Here is a 16759-nt window from a genome sequence, read left to right as displayed (position 1 = left end):
AATGTACCGACATGTGAAATATTTGCCTAGAGCACAATTTTTGGTATATAAGGAGCAACCCTCAATGTACAAATCGAACAGTCTCCTAGATTCTGCCCGTGTGTAGATTCTGTGACTTCTGTGTCCCTGCAGTAATAAACCTTTGGTCTTTGACGCCACCATCGAGAAGCCCGTGTTTCTGTTCATTTGTGCACCAAGGCAGGTGGGACTCCGGGGTCTTTGGGTGTTGTACCCTGACACCTCTGGACGGAACCAAAAAGTCCAGAACTCCAATACGGCATCCATTTTGTCTCTTGCCCTCAAGTAGCCAGCGAACGGACGTTGTCCGCTTCGCGACCCTGGGACTCCCAAGATATTTGCGGAAGACACATGTTCTTTGTAAGTGTCTTTATGACGAGGGGGATGCTACTGTAAGGCAGATGACGCCGCTTGAGGCTCATCTTGCCGCACGGGCTTATTGTCTCAGCCGTGCATCTTATTAGGCACGTCCCTTTGATGCCTGCATCTCGTGTTTCCCGTTACCTCCCCCTTTTACACCCTTTCCGATCTCACCACTGTCTCCGTCTTCCTCTACACCTGTCCTTGTTCCTATTTTGATCTGTTTTACTGCTGATTGGAATTTGCTAATGGTGGGAAGATGGGTTTTTACAGTTGGGAACCGCCAAATGTTTCCGCACTTATGTTTCGGACCTTATGTGTTTCAAAGTGACCAAAGCGACCCCTCTGGGGGACAATTGTGGGAACCGGGTTGTAAACTTTGTGTTCAATGTTGTCTTATGGGTAAAAACTGTATAAAAGGAGCGATCTACAGAACCAATTTGAAGCAGTCTCCCCAAGTTGCACGCTGTGTACTTGTCGTGATCTCTGTGTTCCCTGCAGCAAATAAACCTTGAATCGTTGACGCCGAAGGAAGTGTCCCGTGTCTCTGTGACTTGTACGCCGGAGCAGGTTACCCACGAAGGTTTCAGGTGTTGTGCCCTGGCACCGCTGGGTCTTACAGAACCCAGTCCTTCAGGACGGTGTCTGCAGGGAAAGCTGCACAGTCTTGCCATCTTAGGTCCCAAAAGTGTTGTAGGAAACATAGGGGCATATTTACAATTGGATATCGCCACCAGAATGTCACTTTTAGTGATATCCCCTTCTCCTTATTTACAAAGCGATGTTAAGCCACTTTACATGGCTTAATGCAGCTTTGTAAATAAGTCCCATTTTCATGCTTCACTTAGGGTGAAAGGGGCGTGCAATGGGTGTTTCAGTGGGTCAGAGCCAAAAACTAAGGCCAGGTAAAACCTGGTATTAAGATGGTAATATGAGGAAAAATTATTAATTTCTCCTTGTATTTGTTCTCTTTCTGTGTGTGCTACACTTTGCAGCACACACAGAAACAGCAAATTGCCTTTAAATATTGTTTATGTGGCGGAAGGTGCCCCATTCTACACATAAAGAAATACCCCTGCAGCACAGTCACCCTTACACCATGGGGCAAGGGTGCCTTAGCTGGTGCTAGGCAGATTTTTTAGCACTAGAGAAAACACAGGGATGCACTGTATTTTTGTAAATATGACGTATCCCTGCATTTAAAAAATGTCGGGTGCAGAGTAACTAATTTTGGAGTAACACTACACTTCGACGTTTTATTGTAAATATCCCCCATGCTGTCTACATAGGGAACTTAGGTGAAAGCTATCCAGGAGGGTGAAATAGCTGCAATGTCCGCTGTCCATGAGACTGGAATATCTGCAAAGACCCTAAGCTGACCGCAATACTTTTGGTAAGAATGGTGTAGCTACAATCAGGAATTGAGGACAAACAAGATCGGTCCAGAAAGGCCCATGGCGGTTCATGTGACTCACTGTACCAAGAGCCGGGGAAAGCTTGGTACTTAGCCTGCCCTATGAAACTGGCCATCAAAAACGATTTGCTGAAGCTGAGATAAGGGTTAATTCCTTCAAAAGGCTATAAATGTGGGTGGCTAACTGAGTCTGCGAAACGGCACTGTTGCCTATGTAACTATAAGAAGAAAAGTCTCTCCCATGTAATATGCCTCTGCCAGTCTTGAAAACTTTAAGAGGCTACTGGTTGAAACCCTTGTTCCACACACTCAGCATAAGACAATGCAACACAGCTATTTCCACATGTCTGGGCGGTGAGAACCCGCAGCTATCAGCCGAATATGTGAAATTCCTCAAATAAGCATTAAAACTATTGAACTTACTATTGAAGAGTGTTCTACTATCTTACATGTTGGAGAGTGCCTAGCATTTTCATCCATCGGAGTTGGGCTAGATTGGGCTCTTGGAAATTTTTTTTTTAAACTATAGCTGAAACTAAAAGTTGCCTGTTGTACCTGTAGTATAGATTTCTATGGCTGTTCTTTGATCGTCCACAGTATTATTTGCTGGAGTTCACTAATCATGAATACTATGTTGCTGTCATTCGATACGTAGCAGAGGTGCTCTTTGATGGCTCTGCTTGGTGCATTTTAGTAACAACAAGTTATGTATTAACCATATTTTTTCAACAGAACTCTTGGAAGTCCATACCTCTGTGTATGGAGTAGGCTGTTAACCTGCTTTTTTTTCTCTTTTTTTATTTGAGTGCCCATTTCATCCCATGTGGGCAATGTCACACATTGCACTTTAGTGGATCTGGGGCCAAGATCATCAGACCGTTTTCAAAGGGATCATCAGGCCGTCTGCGACCGGTAAAATGCCTTTTACCATGTACCAAAGGCAAAATGTGATTCAGTAACTTCTTAACAAATCGCATTTTGCTTTTGCGATTCCGAATTAGGAAGAGGTGTATTCAGGGTGTCCCTACCTAATACCAACTAGCACTGGTATGTATGAATGTTACGCAACAGGAAATGCGGGGGCAAAACATTTGCAGTTACCACCTACTTCAAATTGGTGGTAAACCATTTGCAAACAGAAAGGGGTACCCAGGGGATCCCTTCCCCTATGTGAATGTGGGCGCCAACATTTTTTAAGAGCTGGCAGTGGTCCGTGGGACCACTGCCTACTCTTAAAAAACAAAAAGGAAGCTTTTCATTTTTATTTTTTAAATCCCTCCCATTTTCCTTAGAAAAAAAAGGGCTGCATTACAAAAAAAATATATAGCTTTTTTTAAAAGCAATCACAGACATGGTGTTCTGCGGCCACCATTCCTTTGACTCTAGCCATTGACAATGGGTCGCAAATGGCGACCTGCCTCATTAATATTGATGAGGCAGGTCCGTTTGCCATCCACTGCGAATCGCTAACAGTGTCAAACACACTGGCCCACATGCATCAAGCACTTTTCCATTCGCAAACGGTGCGATTCCTTAAAATCGGCCGTTTGCGAATGCAAAAGTGCTTTTTGGGATGCATGAAGCAATTTTAGAATTCGCAACATTGTTGCGAGTTCTAAAATTGCGGGTGCTTTTAAGAAGTCGCAGATGTGCGACTTCTTAAAAGCAATGCATCATTACTTTGACAAGTGGAAATTCGCAATTAGGGTTCCAAATTTACCGAGTGGTTGAACCACTCGGTAAATTTGGAAAAAGTGTTTAAAATGCTTTGAATGTTTTTTTTTCAACATTCATGTTTCACACACACATGTCCTTAGGACATGTGTGTGTGAAACATGATGCGAAAAATACATTTCAGGGGTGCATCGGGGGGTCCTTTGGACCCCCCCCTGCACCCATGAAATTTTCTAAGTGCCACTCGCAATTTGCATTGACTCCTATGGGCCTTTTGGCCCATAGGAATCAATGGGAATTGCGAAAATTAACTTAAGAATTCGGTATTTCTTTGGGATTCGGTAAAAATTGCGATTTTTACCGAATCACAAAGAAATAGCGAAAAAAATGATGCATAGCATTTTGCACTTCTTAATTTGCGATTCCTTATTTTTCGCAAATTAAGAAATGCAAAATGACACAATGATGCATGTGGGCCACTGTTGTACATCACAGCTTACTGTTTCCTAATACTGAATCTCTAAAATTTGCTGTTAGGATATCGCAAACACGCGATTTTGTACATCGGGTCCCTGATTCTTAATGGAGTTGAGTGTTGCTACAAGTACCAAATGACCAAACTATGATTCGTCTGAAGCTCAGTTGTATTTGCTATTTTTAGATTGCTGTTTTTTTATATATATTGATGGTTATAAATAACGATACAATAAAAATGTTTTCTGTCTATCTGTCCATGGCTGTGAAATATATGAAATCAATGCGGTCCAGGGCGGCCGAAATATCTGCACCGACGAAGTCCCGGACATTAAAATACCAGCACCTCCGTCTGTACAGCACGCTGAAATATCGTCGACGAGGCTGTCCGGGTCTTTGAAACGTGTGCATCGACCTCTACTTCGAAGGCTTAAATATCTTCATCGACCTCTGTACAGGGCGCTAAAATATCTTCACCGGCCGCTGGCCCTGATGCTAAAATAAAATGTCTGGAGCACAGAAAATGTGCACACTGGCCGCTGTTCAGGGTACTGAATTGTATGGGGCGGCGGCTGACCATGGTGCTGAACTCTTAGCACAAGCTGGACGGAACTGCCTTTCTCGTGTTTCGCGCTAGTCGGTTTCAGGGTGATGAATTGTTTGTATCGGGCCCTAAAACGTATGTTTGGTGTGTCCGTATAGGCTGCAATCAAAGGCACTCAAATGCAGGCACCTACAATTGTCCACCAAGAAATGGCAGCAGCAGGGGCTCTACGTGACAAGCGATCGGGAATAACGGACACTGTTCGAGAGGCTAAAGGTCAACAGCTGTCAAACAATATTAAGGCTTCTGAAATGTAGACACGAGCTACTGCCAGGGGGCTCAAATGCCTGCACTGTTTATGAAGCGTAAATGTCCATACTCGCTGCCGGCAAGGTCCTTAAGTGTCCCGGGTGCTGCTAACTCCAAACGAGCAGCTGCCAAAGGCCCCGGGGTGACAGCAGCAGCTGCTCTGCGCGATGCTGGAATGTGAGCATCGCCCCCTGTCTAGGGTGCATCTGACCAGACCGCTGGAGTGGCACTGAAAGCCGGCAGTACTTGTGTTACGCGTTAGGGAAAACACACCTACAGCGTCATTTAGAGCCTCGCGGGCGGGCGGTCCAGAAGTTCACCAAAGCATTTTTTTCTTGGATACAAACAATGAGGTCCAGCGAGGTTTTTCCCGGGGTTACAGGACCAATGTGTGTTTTCCTTACCCAAGACTATCATGCCTCGCACAGCGTCCTGGGTAGGAACAAACGAGTGACGGGCGCCACGCCTTAAGTGGTATGCGGCGACCCTCCTTTTGACCTGGTGCCCAATAGAGGACGGGCAGCCAGAACAAAGGTTAAACATGGATCTGAGGTGTACACTCACCATTTCCCCCAGCGGGAACTGCACGTTTGGCGGCCCTGGAGCACCAACAGTGCTTTAGATGGGCCGGTACTCACCGGTACTGAGTACCGGCACTTCCGAATTTTCTTTCCGTCAGTACCGGCACTTCTCTGTAGCCAGGGAGAGTGCCGGTACCCTGATCATCGGTACGGCAGGCGCAGGTTAGGCATCTCCTCAAGCTCAGTGCAGTCGCTGCTGAAGATTCCAGCAGCGCCTCCTTGAATGTCCCAAGACTGCAGGGTGTTGAAAGGGCTTACATCACGCTGTGATTAACAGTGAAGGGTCTAGACAGGCCCTGCACTGTTCATCAGATGCGCAACGACCATTCGGCTGAAAGCGATTTCTCCCGCCCCCTCCCAGGCAGTCATCCAGTCCCATTTAGTGTATTGCACTAGCCCTACTAAAACATGTAGCAGTGCAATCCAATCCTCGACCAAAACGTTTTCTCAAATTGAGATTCCTTAAGTGCAATTAATCGAAATTTAGCGATTTCTAGAATTGCGATGAATCCCAAATGCAAAAATAGCGCTCGCAAAGGGCCAGATTCTCAGAATCTGGCCCTTTGTGAGCCGATTTCGGCTTCATGAATCTGGCTGTTAGTGCGCCACAGAGGCCAGCTCAAGTGCTCACTAATGCAGACCAATCTCAGGGCACAAATGGGGGCTTCAGGAACAGGTCCACAAAAGTTGGGGAAAGGCCAACTATGTGGGACTCAGAGATGCTGAATTTTTTTATTCAGTACAGAAGTACCACATTTTATTTAACAAAGAAATTTGTAATCACTGTTTTTAGTTTTTTATACATGAATCGTTCTTTCTTTCTCCCTTTTTTTACTGTAATGATTTTAATTAATTGTACAGTTAATAAAGTACAAAGTACCATCATATCTTTCCCTTAGCCCCGCCCCTATCTCCGCCCACTTGCCACACCTCTAGCTTATTTTAATGAGTACCTGCACTTATTTTTTCCCATTTAAAGCACTGAGCACCGACATCAGGCCCTTGGAGTCACTACACAGGGCAACATCGTAACAAGCAGCTTTATCGGTAGTGGCAGCCTATAGGGTCTGTTAAGGCCCTGGAGGTCCTGCCATTACCCTCCCACCGTCCCAAAGAACATTTCGCAACAGCTGAGCTTGCAATAGGCCTGTCTATGGACAAAGAATCCTCCTCATTCGCTCCTTGCACCCTCCCTCGACGAGCCTTTCATTCACGAGCCCCGAAGTCAGGTGGAGCGTTGGTCCCGAAGAATGCTGGCTGGAGTTCAGGTGGAAAAGTCAAAAGTGAACTACAATAATAATCATAATAACGTTAATATTATTATTCTCATCGTCATCATCATTATTAAGTTTTGTGGTAATAAAGATCATGATAATGTGGTTTTATACCGCTTTTCAGCACATTCCTTTACTGCCATGGTCCAATGCCTTATTGTATATGTGTTCCTTGAGAGAACAGCAATCTCTTCGATGTTCACTAACTGCTACGATTCCAGTATCCGTTTTTTTCCACACAATAAACAGGACTTACTTCCCTGAAGTCTTCTACTTGCAAGACGTCCCTTCTGGCATAGGAACATCCCTGGAGCTTCCTCCAGTCCATAGGGACGCCTGGATATTTCGTGGGCTTTCTGTACTGCTATCGCTAAACCAAAACAACAATACTTGGAATACATAAGAAGTGGCTGGAGCTGCCTCAATTAGCAGGGATCTGTCCAAGATGGCTGCCAAATCTTGCGAGATTTCACCCTTGAGAATACGTCACTTATTGAATGAGCTAGGCGCTATCAAGGTAGCATCACGAGTCATCTCCTGCTCTAGCCCCATAAACCTCCATGATGTTTAAGGCTAGAATGGTGTCTCATACAAAAGGTAGCACCCACAATGTGACACCTGAGCCATGAGATGGAGGGCTCCTGACATAAGTTCCCTGGACCCTATGTGATAAGGGCCCTAACGCTGCTCAAGTAGGTTAAGTCTTTCTGTGAGATCATGAATGCAGAGGCCTGAGTAAACTCCTGACAGGTAGGGCCTGGCCAAAAGGCCATATCCAGTACATAATATGTATATGGCAAAAGAATGCAGTCCAGTGCTTAATTAGTAACATAATGAGTGCCGGTGCCCAAAGCACTGTTCAAAAGACAACGGCCAGAGCTGTTAAAAGTTCCCTCATCAAATACCAAATCTGCTTAGTCCAGAATCCACCTCAGTCCTCTTTAGTCCACTGCCACACGGTCCATGCTCCATTATTACACGCTTGCAGGCCCCTGCTTTCTCCTTGTTTACTTTTTTCCGACTAATCGTACTTAACCTTTTCGGTGCTCATGACGTCTCCCGGCCGTCATGAGTCACAGTAGGCGTGTGCTCATGAAGGCGGGGAGCCGTCAGAATGTTGCAGCTCTGCCCACGCGGTGTTAATTCCCCGCATGTGCTGGAGAATTAATCAGTGGGCAGAATTCTGACGGCTCCGGGCCGTCATGAGCACACGCCCACCGTGATTTATGACGGCCGGGAGCCGTCATGAGTACCGCAGCGCCACGTCCAACCCCGCCCCCCTCGCACCATGGCGGAATTCGTGCCGCGGCAAAGAGGTTAATTATTTTTGTTTGTGTGTTTTGGGGAATGTCTGATAAGGAAAAATAAATAACAGTGGCCTCAATGGCCCCAAAAAGTAAATGCCAGTGGGCTCGGCAGGCAAACACCAGTTTAAATTCTGCACATGTGGTACATAATATAAGATCCCACAAAATGTACAGAAAAAAGCGACAATTAAAGTTCAGTTATGCTTCAGCGAGAACAAAGCAAAAAACTCTAAAATCGCAAGTCATGGTTTGTAGCACAATGCACACCATAACTCACACCCCACTATGTTGAGTAGCCCCCTTAGCCAAGACATGATAAAAAAGAGAATCTAACAGAACAAAAAAATAGCAAGGGCATTAAAACAACATTCTCCAGTAAAGGCTACACCTAATTTGTTCAAGAGAAAAAGCAAGATAGGCCCATTGTGAGATCTATTACATGGGACTTTAAGAGCAGTACGGACCACAAGAGTTGTGATTCGTTGCAATTTTAAACCTATTTTAGTTGGAACAGAGTGTGCACGGGGAACGTCCTGATTGCTGAGAGAGGGAGTGACACAATTTATATAGCACATGCCACTAATCTAGCAATATCTTGGTGCAGTAAATCACCACTGACCCCACAAAAGCACCAATGACATACTACATTGCAAAAAACACACAAGGGCCTTGTCTCCTAACTCAGCGCGACTGAGTCAAACCAGAACTATATAACAAAACAAAAGCCACAGCTGAGACGTTTCTTTGGCCTACAAGGATTTGAAAAATAGCTGTTTTGAATCAAGCAAAAACAACCTGCTTAGCGCATACAAAATTTTAATCTTTTTAAATTTTTCTTTGTTTCTGACACTATATTTTAGTGCATGGAAATACAAACAATTATATATAAAATATATACATTAATAACGTGAATAACAAAAAAGACATTTACACACTTAAAACATACTTGGCCATTCAGTCATACACAACACAATCATACAATATGAACCAAACTGAAATGACAGAGGGTCCACGTATGGGTCATAAATAAATGGAGGTAATCCTTTTGTGATTTCACAGTTTTTAAGAGTCTTTGCTGATAGCAATTCAGAAAAAGTATCCACTTTTCTCGTTGATGATAATGGGACCGTTGTAACACAAAGAGTATGAGCCAGATACGGGACTAAGGTGGTCGACGCGTTTCGAACCCCTATTGGTGGTGGGGTTCTCCTCAGGACCAGAAAAAGGTTCTGTAACAATAGCAAAAAAAGACTACTTAGAGAGGTGCTTATTAGGGAAAAAAGAGACGTACCCCAAATCCTTGTAGGCCAAAGAAACGTCTCAGCTGTGGCTTTTATTTTGTTATATAATACTACATTGCAAGGCAGAACAAGTCTGTCCTGGATATAACTAAGACTTTGCCATGAGTAGAATGTGACCCAGGAAGCACTTTCCCAACTTTGAAAGTGGGATGTACTTTATGTTTACAATGTTTCTTTCCCACTTCTACCGTATTGGTGAAATGATAGAATAATATACACATCCTAATGTTTTAAGTGTTCTAAATCACTCTAGGAAGAGAAAAGTGAACAGTTATCCATAACAAAGTCAGGGAAGGACCATCATTAATTGTTTTTAAGCATCACCACATTGGTTGATACCTACTACAGTGTCTGTCTGGACCGAAGAGAGGTGCTGAAAAGAGCCGCAATATTGCTCACTCTCATCTATACATACTGCTCTCTTTCATCTATATATACGGTTTACTTTCATCTATACACACTGCTTTATTTCACCTATATATCCTGTTCTCTTTCATACATAGATACTGTTCACCTTCATGTATACATACTGCTCTCTTTCATATATTTATATATACCGCTCTCTTTCATACATATATATTGCTCTCTTTCATTTGTACATACTGCTCTCATATATATAGCCCCGTGTCCGAAACGCGTCTGAGGCATTCACCGTTCCAGCACTAAAAAATAAAATAAATTGAAAATCTGGCACCAGCATACTTTGTGTCCGTGATCCTGTTTGTGCGAGGAGGCACTAAGGAAAAGTGCGCTGTTTTTTTTATATATATATATATATATATATATATATATATATATATATATATATATATATATATATATATATATATATATATATATATATATATACACACACGAGTGCACAATAAAGGGTTTTGTGCAAGGTTTCCTGGTGTGCCGTCTCTGCTTCCTTCTAATTGGCGGGATCCAGTACTCACAGCATATACACACACATATATACATATGTTTATACATGTATATATACTGCTCTTTTATCTATACATACTGCTCTCTTTCATATATACAGTGCTCTCTTTCATCTCTACATACTGATTCTTTTTATCTATATATCTATATATACAGCTCACTTTCAGCTATATATGCTGCTCATTTTCATCTATATATACACTGCTCTCTTTCAACTATACCAACTTCCCACTTTCATCTATATATATTCTGCTTTTTTCCATGTATACAAACTGCCCTCTCACAGCTATACACATTGCTTTCTTTCATCTATACCTACTGCTTTATTTCATCTACACATACTGCTCTCTTTCATCGATATATTCTGTTCACTTTCATCAATATATACTACTGTCTTTAATCTATATATATGGCTCACTTTCTTCTAAATATACTGCTCTCTTTCATCCATATATACTGCTCTCTTTCATCTATATATACTGCTCTATTTCATCTATATATACTGCTCTCTTGCATCCATTTATACTGCTCTCGTCTATATATACTGCTCTCATGCATCCATTTATACTGCTCTCTTTCATCTACATATACTGCTTTCTTTCATCTAAACAAAGTGCTCTCTTTTATTTATACATATTGCTCTCTTTCATCTATAAATACTGCTATCTTTCAACCATATATACTGCTTTCTTTCATCTATACAGACTGCTCTCTTTCATCCATATATATGGCTAACTTTCTTCTAAATATACTGCTGTCTTTCATCTATCTATATATACTGCCACCTTTCATCTATATATACTGCTTTCTTTCATCTATACAAACTGCTCTCTTTCATCTACACATCATTCTGCTCTCTTTCATCTATACATACTGCTCTTTCAACTACACGAGCTGCTCTCTTTCATCTATATATACTACTCGCATACACCAAATTATACTGCTCTCTTCTAAATATATGGCCCATTTCATCGATATATAGTGCTCTATTTCATTTATATATACTGCTCACATACACCTATATATACGTTGCTCTTTCATCTATGTATATGGCTCACTTTCTTCTACATATACTGGTCTCTTTCATCTACATATACTGCTCTCATAGATCTATACATACTGCTCTCTTTCATCTATATATACTGCTCTCTTTCATCCATATATACTGCTCGCATACATCTATATATACTGCTTTCTTTCATCTGTGCACACTGCTCTCTTTCATCTACATATGATGGTCTCATCTATATATACTGCACTCTTTCCTCTATGCATACTTGTCTCTTTCGTCTATACATACTGCTCTCTTTCATCTATATTATACTGATCACATACATCTATACATACTGCTTTCTCTCATCTATATATACTGCTCACATACATCTATACATACAGCTTTCTTTCATCTGCACACACTTCTCTCTCATCTATACATACTACTCTCTTTCATCCATATATACTGCTTTCTTTCATCTATACAAACTAATATCTTTCATCTCTACACACTGCTCTCATTTATCTAAATATGATGCTCTCTTTCATCTATACATACTGCTTTCTTTTACCTATATATACTGCTCACGTTCATCTATATTCATACTGCCTGCCATCTTTCATCCATATGTACTGCTCTCTTTCATCTATACACACTGCTCTCTTTTATCTATATATGCTGATTTCTTTCATCTATACAAACTGCTCTCTTTTAATCTTACATACTGCTCTATTTCAACTACACACACTGCTCTCTTTCATCTATATATACGGCTCGCATACATCTAAGTATACTGCTCCCTTTCTTCCATATATGCAGCTCACTTTCATCTATATATACTGCTCTAGTTCATCTATTTATACTGCTCACATACATCTTTATATACTGTGCTCTTTCATCTATGTATGGGGCTCACTGTCTTCTATATATACTGGTCTCTTTCATCTATACATACTGCTGTCTTTCATCTATATATACTGCTCACATACATCTATACACACTGCTCTCTTTCATCTATATATACTGCTCTCTTTCATCTCTATATACTGCTCACAAACATCTATATATGCTGCTCTATTTCACCAATACATACTGCTCTCTTTCACCTACACATGCTGTTCTCTTTCACCTTTATATCCTTCTCACATACCTCTAGATATTCTGGTCTCCTTCATCTATATATACTGCACTTTTAGAATCCATATACACTGCTCTCTTTCATCTACACATGATGTTCTCTTTCATCTATACATGCTGCTTGCATACATCTATACATACTGCTCTCTTTTATCTATATACACTGTTCTCTTTCACCTATATACACTGCTCTCTTTAATCTATAGATACTGCTCTCTTTCATCTATGTATAGTGCTTGCATACATATATATATATTTCTCTCTTTCATCTATATATATGGCTCACTTTCTTGTATACATACTGCTCTCTTTCATCATTATATACTGCTCTCTTTCATCTATGCACACTGCTATCTAATCTATAGATACTTATCTCTTTCATCTATATATAGTGTTCGCAGACATCTATACATACTGATCTTTCCTCTTTATGTATGGCTCACTTTCTTCTAAAGATACTGCTCTCTTTCATCATTATATACTGCTCTCTTTCATTTATATATACTTCCCTTTTTCATGTATACATGCTGCTCTCTTTCATTTGTTTAGGCGAAGCCACTTGTCAATGGCCAATTTACTTACATCACTGACTGGCCTCGGACACGTCACGCCTTGCATAGGGGACCAACTGACATGGGTGCAAAATCAAGTCAGTGAGTGTAAAAATTCAGGACAAAGGGTCAAAATTCAGGACAAAAATTCAGGACAGGAAGTCAAAATTCAGGACAAAAGGTACGTTTTACAGACACATCAGAGAAGGTTGCGCAATAGTATATAAGTAAGTAAATAGACAACTACTAAAGTACAAGTGAAAATAGGTTCATATTAGGTTGAGACAATAGTGCACTTCATGGTGTGTCAGTGTGCGCGCAGCTTTAAGTAAATGTGCAGGTCTTTTTGTGGTAACAAAACTGCCCCCACCTTTCCAGCTCCCAGAGAAAACGCCTGATGTCCGGTCCAGCCAGTCTGGCCTTGATACCACCCTCCAATGGCGCCACTCATCTTCACATAGACCCTCTCTCGTGTATTTAATTTCTTCTATAGTGCTACTCATCCCAAGTATGTGGGGGCAGAGTGTTGGAGTGTTTTACAACACACACATATTATATAGAGACAATCATTCATATAAATGTGAAAGTAAATGTATAAGAAATGTTGTTTAAAATAATGGGGCTTACAATGTGTAATCATACTTTCATCCATCATTCAGTCTTTCACTATTCATTCTGTCCTTCCATCTGTGTCCATATTCATCCATTTACAAACCTATCCATCACGTATCCGTCCATCCATCATTTCACTCATCCATCCCTCAATCCACCCTTTTACTCAGCCATCATCCATTCATCCACCTTTTCACCCTATCCATCCGTGCACTCATCCATACACTCTTCCACCCACTCATCTGTGGTAAATATTTAATTACCGTCCTAATTTCTATGCAGGTAAGTACTTATAAAATAACTCAATCGGAAAGAAAGACGCAGAGTCTGTGGTGTTAGAGTTCTTAGGGGTTTTATTCCTTAAAAAGGAATGGTTCTTGAACCGGATATCGGATTCCTGACACCACTGGGGTTCAGGAAGGGATAGAGCATACTTTATTGACAATACATAACTTTTATACTTAATGCACATAATGGAAATCAATACAGAAGGCGTAACAGCTGAGAGAAACAAGATAAGAGCACACACGTGTTAGCAATACGTAATCAGAAGGCGTGAACTAGGGCGTACACAGAGGTGTGTGCTAGAAACGTCACAAAAAAGTGTCACAAGTGGGTGTGTACATAGCAGAAATCTTGCAATGTCAGCAGAAATCTGAGGTCTGGATGCGCGCGCAGCTGCATGACGTGGGATTGACGTGAAGCTGGAGGGTGCAGGGGACTTGACATTTACACTAGAGGAAAGAGACAGAAGTCTGGCATGTCAGATCAACTCGTTCCTATATCATATCTGATATCTGATGTTTGGGAACCATATTATCTAGAAGGAAAGGTCTCTTGGGCAGAGGCTATCCTATACTTGACTATGAATGCGTGCATATGTGCCTACGTGTCTGAGTGTAAAGCGAGGGGGCCATGGGCTTACCATGGTAACGGGAGCTATGAATTACTTGCATGGAGACAGAAAGGCCGGGCCCTTTGCTCTGCAGCTGAGGGGTTGTTTATCTATTCTGCTGGACTGGAATGTGTTTTCGGGAAGCTGAGCTTGGCTATGCTGATAACGTGAAGGTAAAATACTGTCTTTGGCAAGCAAGCAGACCGAGCCAGGCTCCGCTCGCCTTGCAGGGAGTAGGACAGAGTTCACGGGGGGGCATCCCACGTTGCAGTTTCAGGAGGCAGAGATGACTTTGAAAAGAGGCTCGATGACAGAAAACAGGGCCTAGCTCGCACAGAGCCAGGAATACGTGAAAGTGCACCATACAAAGACGGTGGCAAGGCATACTTAGGAACGGAATATCCGACCCATTCAGGGTGGATCTGAAAGAGGACATGTTAACGTTGGACGCAAATGTATTTGCGTCTTCATAGCTGGCACAGGAGGGAAGTTACATGCACTTTAAGCTGGTACATGGAGACGGTGGGGTACACGTTAGGGAACATTTCTTGACCATAAAATTTATATTTCCTCATTCCCTCCTTGATCCCTACGGACCCTTCATGATATATCAATCTTCATTAATCCATTTATTTGTGTAGTTAGCATCATCTGCTCATCCTTGTTCATACGGGATTTAGAACGTTGACTTGAACGGGGAGTGCAGGATGTGGCGTACAAGCCTGGATTCTGATGTATCTGACTAGCTATCTTATGGAGACGTGTAATAGCCTTATATACGGACGGAGCATTATCTGGAATGAAAACACAGCAAGCTGACCCGAGGACCTTACAGGCTCCTCCTCGATCGGCTAGTATGACGTCAATAACAAGACGATTTTGAAGAACGACAAGTCTCATAGCAGACTGTTCCTCAGTCAAGTTACCTAGGGCGGAAGTAGTCTCTTTTACTACTGCTTCAAGAGTTCTGGTCAAGTGACGGATAGACTTACTATTAAAGATAGCTCCTAAATAGGGAAAGAAACCTTTATTGAAATCTGTGTACTGTTCCCATGCTGTCTCAGTATAGTCGACAATTGGGAGATCTCTTTTTGGTCTGTGAACTAGACGGGAATTTCTATGATAATCAGATGGAGCTAGGAAAACAGGTGGCAGTAGGAATCCAATGTAACAGGTCCCATCCCAATCTAGAGGCAAACGTATATATGCTGTCTGACCACAAATGAAATAGGAATGACGTGTAGCTTTAAATGTGGACTTGCCCTTATCACTAAATTCGACCACAGTAGTACATTTACTATGACCCAGGTGTACTGAACCATTCTTTCTGACACATAATTCACCTTTGACTGGTAGTACTGACATAGTGGGCAAGTCTGGCTCGGTTTCGGATTCAACATTCAGAATCATGAGATTAAGTGTAAGCTTTCCTAGTCCATATACTTCATTTTCTAGATCAGTCCCTGTCCTTTTGGGAAGTCCCTCTTTGTCAGGATAACATACTCTATGCAAAACTGTATTCAGGTTTCCCCATACCCAGTTACCCTGATAAACTACGGAGTTTGAATCTAAGGAATTAATCAAACTAAACCAGGCGCCACATGAACCATTGTGTGTGAACGGGTACGGGAAGAGGGGCAGAACTCCCCTGTATTTCTGGTAGGGAGGGAGTCGGCCACATATCCAACAATTAGTAGCGTTTGTCTGAATATCGATTACATCTAGTGTGGGATCCCTAACTGTCATACAATGTGTCGGTACTATTGTCTTTGTCACATCAGTTGTCTGGGTGTGAGTCAATGCGGTAAGTTTTGCTGTTTGGTCTGCCAGGTCGTTACCTTGGGAGATAGAGTCTGTAACTTTAGTATGTGCTTTACACTTCATGATGGATATGCCTGAAGGCAGATGTATTGCTTCTAACAGTGCTTGAATGAGGGGACTGTGTTGGATCTTGGCACCGTGAGAGGTCAAGAAACCTCGTTCTTGCCATAACACTCTGAAGTCGTGTACGACTCCGAAAGCATAACGTGAATCTGTGTATATGTTAACATTTCTGTTCTTGGCTAGTATACAGGCTCGGGTCAGAGCGATAAGCTCTGCTGCTTGAGCGGACAGTGTATCAATACGGTGTGTTTCTTTGACTTCAGTTTCAGTGGTCACTGCATATGCGGCCACTAATTCTCCTGTGCTTGTTCTCATACATGAACCGTCCACGTAAAGTGTCAGGTCTGGATTTGTCAGTGCAACATCTGTTAAGTCTCGTCGGGGCTTTGTTACTGCATTAATGATCTCTATACAATCATGCGGGGCTGAATCTGTCATAACCAAGGGTAACAATGTTGCAGGATTTAGAATGTTACAGCGTCTGATTTCTATGTGTGGCTGGA

This window comes from Lissotriton vulgaris, chromosome 2_1 (genome assembly GCF_964263255.1).
Source record: "Lissotriton vulgaris chromosome 2_1, aLisVul1.2, whole genome shotgun sequence".
NCBI lineage: Eukaryota > Metazoa > Chordata > Amphibia > Caudata > Salamandridae > Lissotriton > Lissotriton vulgaris.
This window is presented reverse-complemented; position numbering follows the sequence as displayed.